This window comes from Thunnus albacares, chromosome 12, assembly GCF_914725855.1.
Source record: "Thunnus albacares chromosome 12, fThuAlb1.1, whole genome shotgun sequence".
Taxonomy (NCBI): domain Eukaryota; kingdom Metazoa; phylum Chordata; class Actinopteri; order Scombriformes; family Scombridae; genus Thunnus; species Thunnus albacares.
This window is the reverse complement of record NC_058117.1, coordinates 9,959,529-9,971,131: the sequence shown is the minus strand read 5'-3', so window position 1 is coordinate 9,971,131 and position 11,603 is coordinate 9,959,529.

Genomic DNA, 11,603 nt, shown 5'->3' with positions numbered 1-11,603 from the left:
ACATATTTGGAGATATTTATTTGTACAGTGTTGGAGACTAAATGCATTTACATGGTTCAAATAAAACTCAAAGCCTTGTGTGTGTCTAATCCGTTCCCCCATATCATATGTGCAAATGAGGAACTCCTGAATTAAAACCAAATCTAAAAAATGTTAATTTGTAATCTCTATTGTTTTGTTTTTTTTAAATCTTTTTAAAGTTTAATCACCTGCATTGATAATACAAAACATGACGAGGTGTGACTTGTGTATAGTCAGCTGTTCTAGCCTGTATTCTCCTGTAGGATGTGCTGTATGCTACACATCTGCATCTGAGAGGAGAATGCTGTAAGCAACATCAATGCATTGTAGATTCCCTTTGTACCAATGAATATGGGTTTGGCCAATCTCTGTGTTTTTGCATAATTGCAGATAAGGCTCAGTAACCTTTCCAGTTTTCTACACTCAGCATGTGATGTTTGGCTTTCCAGAGGCTTTTTCGCCTGAAATGGAAATTCTAATCTCTAGGACTGAAGGACATAATATTTATAAGTACTTTCATGCCCTGATCAGCGTATTCAGGTACTTGACATTTTAAGGGAGATAACAGGGTGTATAGAATCAGGTCAAACCTGAATTCACTCTCTTTGAACTAGCTCGCTTTTTCAGCATGATTCCAGCTGCTTTGTGTTCGTGAGGAAATGCCTATACAACAACCCCCTGAAAACTCAGATTTAAATCATGAGTATTTCTCTATAACATTAAATATTAATGAATAAATAAGCATCATTCAAAGTTAAAGTTAAAAAACACAGCATTAGTTAATATTTATTAATGGTTTAACACTCAAAATGTCATCTTACCTGCTTCATTAGGACTGTGTAGGTGTGATTTGAACAGATTCTAGGTGAACTGAGTGCAGAAGTAAACCAGCTGCAATCACTGTGGTAACCCCTCTGCTTAAACCTACGTGATAAAATGATATAAAAGAAGTTTATTTCTAAAGGCTTTTGTCAAGAAATTTGACCACGTGTAGAAATTGTTGCTTGTTGAAAACATGGTTGTCAAAGTGACATTGAAATGAAGGTTATAATTTAAAACACTTAGAACACGAAATTTAGTCCAGTTTTAAAGGAGAGGTTCACAATTCTTCAAGTATGTCTTTAAACAACAGTCAGGAGCCCAAATGAGCATTGAAACAGATTTTTCTTGCTGTAATCATTCTTCATACTGACCATTAGAAGATCCCCTCGAAAATTATTTTAAACGTTTATCTGAAGCTAATATGAGGCTTCAGTCGACCACATTAGTCAGAATAAGTGGATATCCTCCAAAGTGTTTTTAGTATAAAACTCCCTCATCATGTTTCCATGGACAGTGTTTCTCTGTTGAGTGGCAGTGAGAGGATAGTAATAAAAAGAGGGAAATTTGCAAGTATAAAGGTGGTAACTTTGGAACATGTCCACTTGATTCTACTAGTTTGGACCACCAAAGCTTCACATTAGCTTCTGATTAACTTTCAAATACATTTTTATACAAAACAAGGACTTTGAATTTTGGCCCCCATCACTTACATTGAAGTCACATTAAGAATGGATCTTTTAATGGTCAGTATGAACAAGAGGAATGATTACAGCAAGCAAAACCACTTTCAATGTTCATTCTGGCACCTGACTATCATTTTAAGACAAACTTGGGAAATTGTGAACCTGTCCTTTAATAGCTGCTAGGCCTCTGCTATATGACATTAATTTCAATTTACTTTATCTCCATTATATCCTCACTTTAGCATTTTGAGCAACATGTTGACAATGAGCCTATCAGACACTGCTAAACACAGATGTATCTGATCTCTTGCTAGCTGAGTTCATCCTGTTTTTTGTTAAAACTTCCACTACATGTGTTTCCGATTTTTTATTAAATGATATATTGCATCAGATTACAACACAAGAAATAATGGATTGCAAGCTTGTTGATTTATGACCATAAGCTAGCCGGTAATGTTGGCCAGGTTTAATTACTACACAGCGCTTTCACATCCTCCCCAAGGAGCTCGGAGCATTTTTTTCCCCCAAAGCTATCACAATCGATTTCAAACTAGTGATCTGAGACTGAAAAACTTCCACCATTACTTGGGTCCATGGCTAATTTCATTTATCAGGGGGGGTGATCGCTGACTGCAGTCAATCCAAACTTATTTCAGAGTCAGTTTGATTGTGCCACTGCAGTAATGGTGGCATCACTAGAGAGCACAACACTTAAAGATGACCTCCAGACATGCTTTAAGAAATGTAAAAAATACTCTGCTTGGAAAAATAATGTGTTTCTGACATAGTTTTTCTACAAAAAAAGTTGAATAACCTTGTTAAAATCCTTAAAATCATATCTACTCTGTCTCCATCATTGAAACATCCAGAATCTATGAATATGCAAATATTGTTTGTTTCACAAGTTTAACTGCTGGACTCAAGTTGTCTCCTACCTCACTGTAAAGTCTCAGTGTTTTTGCACTGGAGGCTTTGAATTTCTACATCACACTTGTGAATGTTATATACTGGACCATGACTGGCTTTCAAAACAGGTTGTGATGTCACAAATCGTGCTCTATGGTACACGTGTTAAACTGAGATTCAAGGAGAGCCCAGAGAAACTTTCCCTCTTCAGCAGATGAAAGTGAAATCAGCCTTCTAGTGTCAAACTCAGCATATAAATCATTCTGCACAGTGAAGCTCAAACATCAGATTGAAGGAACAGGAATAAAAATATATATTCGAGTGGAAGGGGGACTTTAAACTTTAAATTCGTCTACAGACTGAGCTGGCCACATATAGCAAACAACCCCACAACTATCACTATCACATTTGGATTCAAATGTTTCTAAACTCTGATTGGTGCACAGAAGTACATTACATCAACTTTTTCCAGTTGAGCCCCACCCACTTAAAGCCAATAAGAAAAGCAAGAACAAAAACGCAAATACAGAAATCTTTCACTTTAAATAACCAAAACTGTTCTAAGTTTGGCAGGAAATAGTGTGTTCATGTGGGACCCCATCACTCAGAGTGAGGAGCTGATTGAGAAAATATGTTTTCTGGCCTCTAAATGTATAGTCTCGTTAATATAATTCAAAATAACTGATCAGATGTGGCACCAGCATATGAGGCACAAACCAAGACAAAGTGCTTGTGTTCTGTATAGTGCTTCTCCTGATTTCATACAAAGATTGTCTGGATCGGTGCATCAACTCATCCTCTGTAACGGCCTATAGAGGTGGCACACAACCCCCCCGAGGACATAAATAGAAAAGTCACAGGCCTTGGGCTTTTATGTTAAATATACCAAAGGTAGGCACAGACGCACAAGTTATGAAATTTTAAAGATACACAGAACAACCATTTGATGCAGGAGGCAACAATTATTTCTGTGAACCATGGACGAGGGTCTGTCGCTATGGAGATGGGATTTTGTGAGGTAAGTAAAAGCCAGAGATAAAATAATGTTATGTAATTGAAGAGTGGAAACCCTGGTTGCTCTCGTGTGGAGCCGGTCGAGGAACAGATGCAGGTGTAGAGGAAGGATGTGCAAGTTGTACTACTATGTGACTATAAATGACTCAATCTGCTTTCCGTACACTACGATATTTTCATGCCAGGTTGAGGAAGAATAACTCGGCAGCTGCCAGCGGTTATTTTAGTTATTCAGTAGAGTGTGAAAATATGTTGGTAGCTTTAACCATAATTAAGTGTTTACTATTTTTGTGTTGCTGCATATGTGCAATGAACTGAACTGTAAACAGTGAAGTAACTACAGTTCAGAGGTGGTCCAGCTCACTCACCACTTAAGTGGCTTATCTTTAATAAATATCCTCTTTTTATCAAAGGGAAATTTACCAGAGGCTGTTTTCACTTATTTGCATTGACTAGCTCTGAAGGCAAATTGATGCTGTCATCTAACAAAGATAAAGGTAATTGGTTGCAAAGAGAAAAACAGCATTTGACTGGAGCCAATGTATAACAATTATGTTAGCGGCAGCAGAGGGGCAGAGTGGCTCTTCTCTTCCTGATGGTATTAGCTGGATTGAAGATGGTTGTTAATGGCTCGTAGATGATAGATGAGTTATAGTCTGGCGAAAAACATGAAGGGGGGTGAAATCAGGCCAGCTATATTCATTCCATGATTCATTTTCCTCTGCTGCTATCTATATTTTGTGCGGAAAGATTTGTCCTTACAAATCATTTATTAAGAGATTTAATTTTACAAGAATATATTTATTCAGGGTGTCATTTTGTTTCCGCGGTTAAGGCGATTCATTAAAAAAATCTTTTAAATAGATGTCAGGGGTTGGTCAACAGCCAGCTCGGTCAAAGATTTACTGTTTCACCGTCATTGTTGCTGACTTAAGAACCTGACTTCTGGATGTCTTTGCCAGGGTGTGGCTCCAGTCCAATGATGCGCATGTGTGTGTGTGTGTGTGTGTGTGTGAGAGAGAGATTTAGAGGAACTGCTTGTCACATACACGGAGAGAAATTTGTGACCAATTATGTGAAAGTTTTTCTTGATCTAATTCACGGTGTTATAAGTGCGAGCAGGCATAATTGGATGAGGGTTTGGATAACTACACCTTATAGCAATATCGAGATGGGCTACTAATGAGCTGACAGGGGAGTGGGGGGAAAAAAGAGAAGGAGAGGAGAGGGGACAGTGTGTGCTCATGGCTCGCTATTGGTAATACAAATCACAATTTTTCATGTCTCTTTCTTATAAGCAGTTTCAGATTCAAAAACAGGACTCGCTGGTGGGAAGGCAAATGATTTGATTTATTGCATGTGAAGCCGGCGCTCTGGGGTTTGTGTATGTGCAGAGGCAACAGTCGCTCAGGTAGCCCCCTTCTTGCATTTCTTATAGCTCCCATGACTGTGTGTTTGTATTCCGCACGGCTGGCATCGCCTCAGATACATTGAATCAATTGCCTCCACCCACACCGACCATCCACCCCCGTACTCATATATGAGCCTTGGTGAAATGAATGCCTTTGGGACACACACATACACGTAGTTTAAGGCATCCTCGCTCATTGATTGGAGCCCATTGTAATATCAATGGAAATATATTCAGATAATTATCAGGCTCATTTAGATATGTGGCTGAACCTTGTGTTGCTTTGTGCAGACACACAGAGAGAGTTTCTTTTTGTAGCAGCAGCAGCAGCAGCAGCAGCAGCAGAGAGCCTCAGAGCTGACAGTAAATTTGCTCATCAACCAGTTTCGTTCCAGTGTGAGGTAAAATTATCCAATATTTCACGGTCTGGCCCTTTTGAAGGTGGTGTTACTCAGCAAAGCTCGATTTGCTATGAAGCCAATAAATAGTGCTCCAACCAACACTTTATTTTCATGGGTAGATGCAGGCCTGTCCATCCTGCCGGCGGTAAACAAATCAAGTAAACAGCTAATCCTCATGTTTCACTTCACCCTCCTTCATCCTCCTTTCATCCTCCTGTGGCTGTAAAAAGCTCGGTCATGCTTGTTGTCTGACAGCGTTAAGGTCAAGGTTTATCTGTGGATGGACCTGTGGGAGCCCACTGATCTCATTAACAGTATGTGTGAAGAATATTATAAAATGATGAGAACTTCATAGGAGGTCAGCCAAGGATCAATATTAAATCCTATCTCATTTATAATCCTGCTGAGCAGAGGCTCTGCGGGGCTTAGCTGCTTAAAGAAGACAGCATTTGACAATTTACTTTAATGCTCATATGAATAGATGTAATGACACACAAATGCTTTGAGATGGATTTTTTTATTGTCTGTTTGCAGGCACTTTAGTACTGTTCAATTGTCATCAAATGCACTATAAATACACTGATGGATGATGGAGAAGCTTGACCACGGAGTGCACACACACGCACACACACACGCACACACACACGCATGCACACACACACACACACACACACACACACACACACATACATACACACACACACACACACAACACACAACACACAACACAGACACACAAACAAATATGATCAAGGAAAGTATTGACATAATGTAGCAGCAATTTGAAATTAAAATCAATTCATTAGATGTTTGTTACATCTGCTGCCATCTATTTTTAAGGAGATTTGGCTGCTCTTATCTGTTATCTCCACCCTCTTAGACACAGAATCTTCAGATCAAGGATTAAGCTTCTCATTATACATATCACTTAGAGGATTAACCCTTTCGCACACTCTCATCTCCCCAAGTTATGAATCTGACCACTGATGGATGCAAAATTTGATGGGGGAGGGTTGATTTTGAGACAAATACCAGCAGCAGGCAACTGCGAAGAAACTTTTTCACCCGCTTCTCTCCCAAAATCTAGAGAATTTAACCTTTGATTTTGTATGTTTCTGAGCCAATTAAGCTGTGAGATTTGTTTGAAGTCGTGGATTGAAAGGAAAGCTCGCCGGTTGCAGGACGAAACAGTGAAGGGAGACCACAGGGGTCCAGGTTCCCAGAGCCTGCATGTGTAATCCAGTCTAACATGCATGCAAATCTCATCTGTGCCCGCACACAATGGCCTGTCTGTGTGGAGGAGGGAGCGAGGGAAGGGGAAGCACAGAGAGAGATGAAAAAGCTGTAAGTGTGTGTCCACTGTGCCAGAGCATATGCCATGATAGATCTTGGGAGACAGCGCACACACAAAGTAAGGTTCACAGACTAGTAGTGTTTAGTGGGGTTGATATTTAAACATCTGCATAATTAATCCAATATCTGCGAAGCTCTCTGAGGAGACAAAACACAGCATCGCCTGTGGTAAAGAGAGCATTGTAAATTCCTGGCACTGCTCTGAGTGTAGTTCTACTTCTCCGCCACGTAAAAACAAAAGTTGGCAACCCAGATCTCAGGGGAAATTAAAAATCTTTGTCTTATCCAGCCAATTAAATGAAATACACTTTCTGTACATGGCTGGAGCTGGCCCCCGGAATCTATTTATGACTGTGTTGTGGTTACCACTTCTACTACGATCTTCACCGCACAGTTTCACTTCACTTCACAACGCAGGGGGTGAGGTATACAAGCTGGAAATCAGGGGTTTGGGTGAGAGGTGTGGGGTATTTTTTTTTTTTTTTTCCCAGAGGCAGAGACACAGAGAACTTACTTTCCATCTGTCTCAATCATATAGATTTATAGGATTAGGCCAAATGCTGTTTTAGTCCTCAGCAGAGGCTCAACTCTTTCATGTGAAACATTGGATTAGATAGCAAGGGAGCCTTTGTGTGTGTTGTCTCTGCTTCTTCCAATGGCTCCTTTTTTCTCTGGCATCTTATCATTGTGTGCGAGGGTCTTTCTGTATGCACGCCACGCCTTGAACTTTATTACATTTCGATAACTTTATACATGTGTGTGTGTGTGTGTGTCTTTATTCTCCCAAGCTAGCACCTCTGCTCTATTGGGACCCCAGTGGGCAGACCATAGCTCAGCAGGGGGCCTTCACTCCAATTTGCCATCGTTTGTCACCATTTGTTCGTCCTGACAAACAAAATGTTGGCCCTCGCTCCCCTCCCGTCGGCCACATTCGCACATGAGATCAGCTGCTCTCCTCTTCTCATGGCTCTATCGCCTCTCTTTTACTGAATAACTGGGCTCCACATGCTAGCAGGGCAGACGTGCTTAAAATAGTTTCCCCCCCGTCTAATTACCTCATTTCATCTGACATTAATATTGTAGCATGTTACTGTTGCATTATTGATACAGTGTTTGTCTTGGTCTTGGAGATGTTAATTAAAAGATAAACTGGAGCTGCGGCTGTATGACAGTTTCTTTTCTCTAACCCTGTCTCCTCAGTCTATTGTTGATGCAGTCAGATGTCTCCTCTAGCCTCAGCGTCATTGTGCACTCGGTGAATATCTCTATTACAGAGCCCTTAGATTCCAAGGTAATTGCATAATGCAATTTAAAGCCAGTTTTATGATAAACTACAGCTGGACAGGCCTGCATGCACAACAGGCCAGCTGGGCTGAGCACTGACAAATGTGGTCGAGATGTTTTGGGCTGATACCGGGCTCTGTGTAGCAGACCATCTCCGCGGTCAGATAGCTGATGCTGATTTCAAGCCTCATGTCACATCTTGCATCTTAGCCGGTGTAGCAGAGAAACTAAAACATGTTAAATTGCTCCTCAGCTCCATAAAAACACAGGAAGGTCAAGCAGTTAAGGAGCTTTCTGAAGCTTCCTGGGAGAGTAGAGCCTCTCTTTGGATTGCTTGCAAATGGACAGGCAATAAACTTTAGGTGACTTTACGGTGTTAACAGCAAGGAGTGAATCCAGTCAGGGATTTGGTTTCACTCTCCCTCCTCCTCCTCTTCCACCGCTCCTCTCTGATGTTCAGTGTCGTAAGGTTTTAGCTGTGAGTTGCGAGATGAACCGACAGATGACCGTACCATTAGGCTGAGTGGCTGGCTGGTTCTCTGGTCAATGAGGCCACAGTGACAAATATGTTGGCAAAGATTTAGACAGAGGCTCCTTGGCACCAAGGCCCTGGCTGCTTCTTTTTTCGGCCCAATGAGGGACGAAGAACAGATGTCTGGTTTAAAGCCACAGAGTTTCTCTTTAGCTGCAAATTTTGTCTTGTTTGAAGTGAGCCCCGAGGCATATCTCATTTTCAGCCCTTGTACCAAATCATATGCATACCTTTATTCACATCTTGAAGACTCTCATTACGTGAAATGAAGAGTGTCAGATATGGAGGAAGCTATTAAGGAAGAGCAGCGAGCCCAGTGGTCTGTCGTAATTGGAGACACTAGTGTTGAGATGAGCTTTATATTACCAACGCCAGAGTAAATACTGACCTTGCTGTTTTCATGTTTGTAGCCTCGAGGGCGTTTTTAGTCTCTAGTTGTGATTCATGGAAAAGTAATAGTGAAACATAAATTCAGTCTCAGGAAAATACAAGAGCAAATATGTTGGCTTTGGCCAAACAGAACAAAAAGATGTCTTGATCATTAAAAGGATTTATGTATTAGAAACTCACCACGCTCAGAGGATAAATCTGGTGGTATGTATTTTGTTATTGTCAACAATTCCCACGAAAAGATCAAAACCAAGAATGTATTCATCTACTAACAAGTATTGTCTGTGTCGCCAGAGCCTGATATATGTTATTCCTCTGTGTCACAGAGCTCCGTTGTTGTCCAAAAACAATTAAAATCACATCAATGAGCCACACTATCACACTAACTGACATGTTCCTTCATTACGATGAACATAGTTTATTTCACACATGCACTGTTCTCCTGCTGTAAATACTCACTTAGAGCGCCAAATGTGTATTAATCGCCAGCTGAAAATGATTATTAAAAAATGCACTATTTACTCCTGCTTAAGTCAAATATGCTAAAAAGTACAGTGCCCAGCTGTTTTAGGAAATTACTGAGGCTTTTTTAACCAGACTAAAGCCTCATTCGGACTGGATTACCAGCAAGTGAGGAGGACCAGCGAGTTCCCCACAAAACAGAAGATCATTTCAGCCGTAATTATCACCGACCCACACACGTGCTCCGGACATTAGAAAATGCATTCAAAACCAAGATCCTCAATATGGTCATTACTCTCTGTAGGAGCATTTGTTCCATATGGCTTTACTACTTACTTTACTTTATTTTAATTTAACTTCAGTTATTGAATTAAATAGCAACAATAAAGTCTCATCAGCAGATTCATTTTAACTGACAGAAACAAGGGGATAGTTTTGTCCCGCTTCAGCTGATTTATGTTTTAGGTGGGTTTTTATTGGCGTTGAAATACACCCTAGGGGCATTAATGTGAAATGATCTCCATTTATAAATTCTCTTTTCACTTAACCCTCCTCCACAGGGAGGGTCAGAGGTCTGAGTCCTTATTCGGACTCAGTGTTTTGCTCTCCAACAGAGGATTGAAAGTGCCCTGTCTCCTCTCTTTTCAGTGCACCACACTGCGGCCACAACATCCATATATCATCAATCTGATGTAAGTTGATGCAATGTTGGTAAAAAGCAACCACTCCTGAAATAGGCGAGCACAGTTCTCAGAGTGTTGATACTTTTTTTTAAAAAGTAGATGAATGATTTTGAGGTTGTATAAATGCTTGTAATGTAAATTATAAGTTAATACTTGTTGGTGTCGGTGTTAAAGGGTCTGTTTTAGGAGAAGTGCAATCAGTGACTGTAGTACAAAACACTTCCAACTTCAATTAACAGAGGTATTCTAGCCTACATTTCATAACTATGCACCATTTTCTAATCAAATCGCTTTCATCAGGAGCTCATCTAGTTGTTGTAAACTATGTTAATGTGTTAAAATGAGCAGAGGATTCACCAGTGCAGTTGCAATCAGCACAGACTTTCATTACTGTATGTTAGAAAATAATGGGAAGGCACAGCCGAGGAAAAACAAGACGATTATGAGTAGCAGCGGGAAAAAATCTTCCTCCTAATTAAATCAAGTGTGCCCTTCACTAAACTTTCATATCTTGTTTTGATCGTGCAGTGACTGCTGGTAACCTGCACGGGACATTTGAAAAATAAAGTCTCAGCTTTAAGCTTGCAGAATGAGGTTAAACTCTGGTGCTTGCTGTATTCATCAGCATCCTCAAATGGAAATCGCTCAAGAAGAAGGTGTGTTTTGTGTCGACAGAAGGTCGCTTCATCTTGGACCTCTAACTGGCAGCTATAAGACACAGACTTCAAATAGAGGCTTAACCACTGCATTTCAAAAGGGGCTTAAAAAGAAATTGATTAATCTTTTTCAATGTTTTCTTCTTCACTCACAGCAAACACCAGGATAGTTCACATTCAATTATAGATATATAATACATCACATTATTAGAACTGTGTTGGGATACATTTAATGAAACTTCTGTCCTCTAAACGGCTGCACATCTTGCTATGAAGTGTATTTGCATATTGGGGAATATGCATTGCATGCCAAGTGAATTGTTTTGCAGGACTTCATCTGCAGAATATGGTCATGATTTCAAATTATGGTATCACTTTTCTTATTTACTGATGCTATAAACACCAATATTGTGAGTCATTCAAACACAACAGCTTGGCTTGTTTGAAGTTATAAATATATAAGTGATTAATAATTATAATAATTATGAATTGTTAATAATTGTATAGTGTCATTCATTCAACACTCCCTGCTTAGTAAATGCATACATTCAAATACCACGCGTCCAGGTTGTAAAGCAGGTTTTTCTTATTCATTTGTAGCCTCAAAGCCCAAGCAGATAACCCTGATGACATCACTATGACATCATCCGGGCTGTTTTCTAAGCCTTGTATTTTGTATTTATGTATTTATTGGGACCATGTACAGTGTTAAACATAAATGTTACAATTTGTTGTACTGTACCAGAGTTAGCTTATAGCTAATTTTCATCTGCAGTCCCTTCAGCAAGTCATGATTAAAACATATAACAGCACAATAACAAACAGTACAAAGCAAAAAAACACACAGGACACAGTCCTGACAAAGCTCCTCCAGAGACAACGTTATACAACTGTTTTCACAAACCGATTCGTTCTTGTGGCCTTTAAGTTGACTTGGAAGGATCGATATACAGTAATACAACATTATCATGTGACTGTAGAGGTC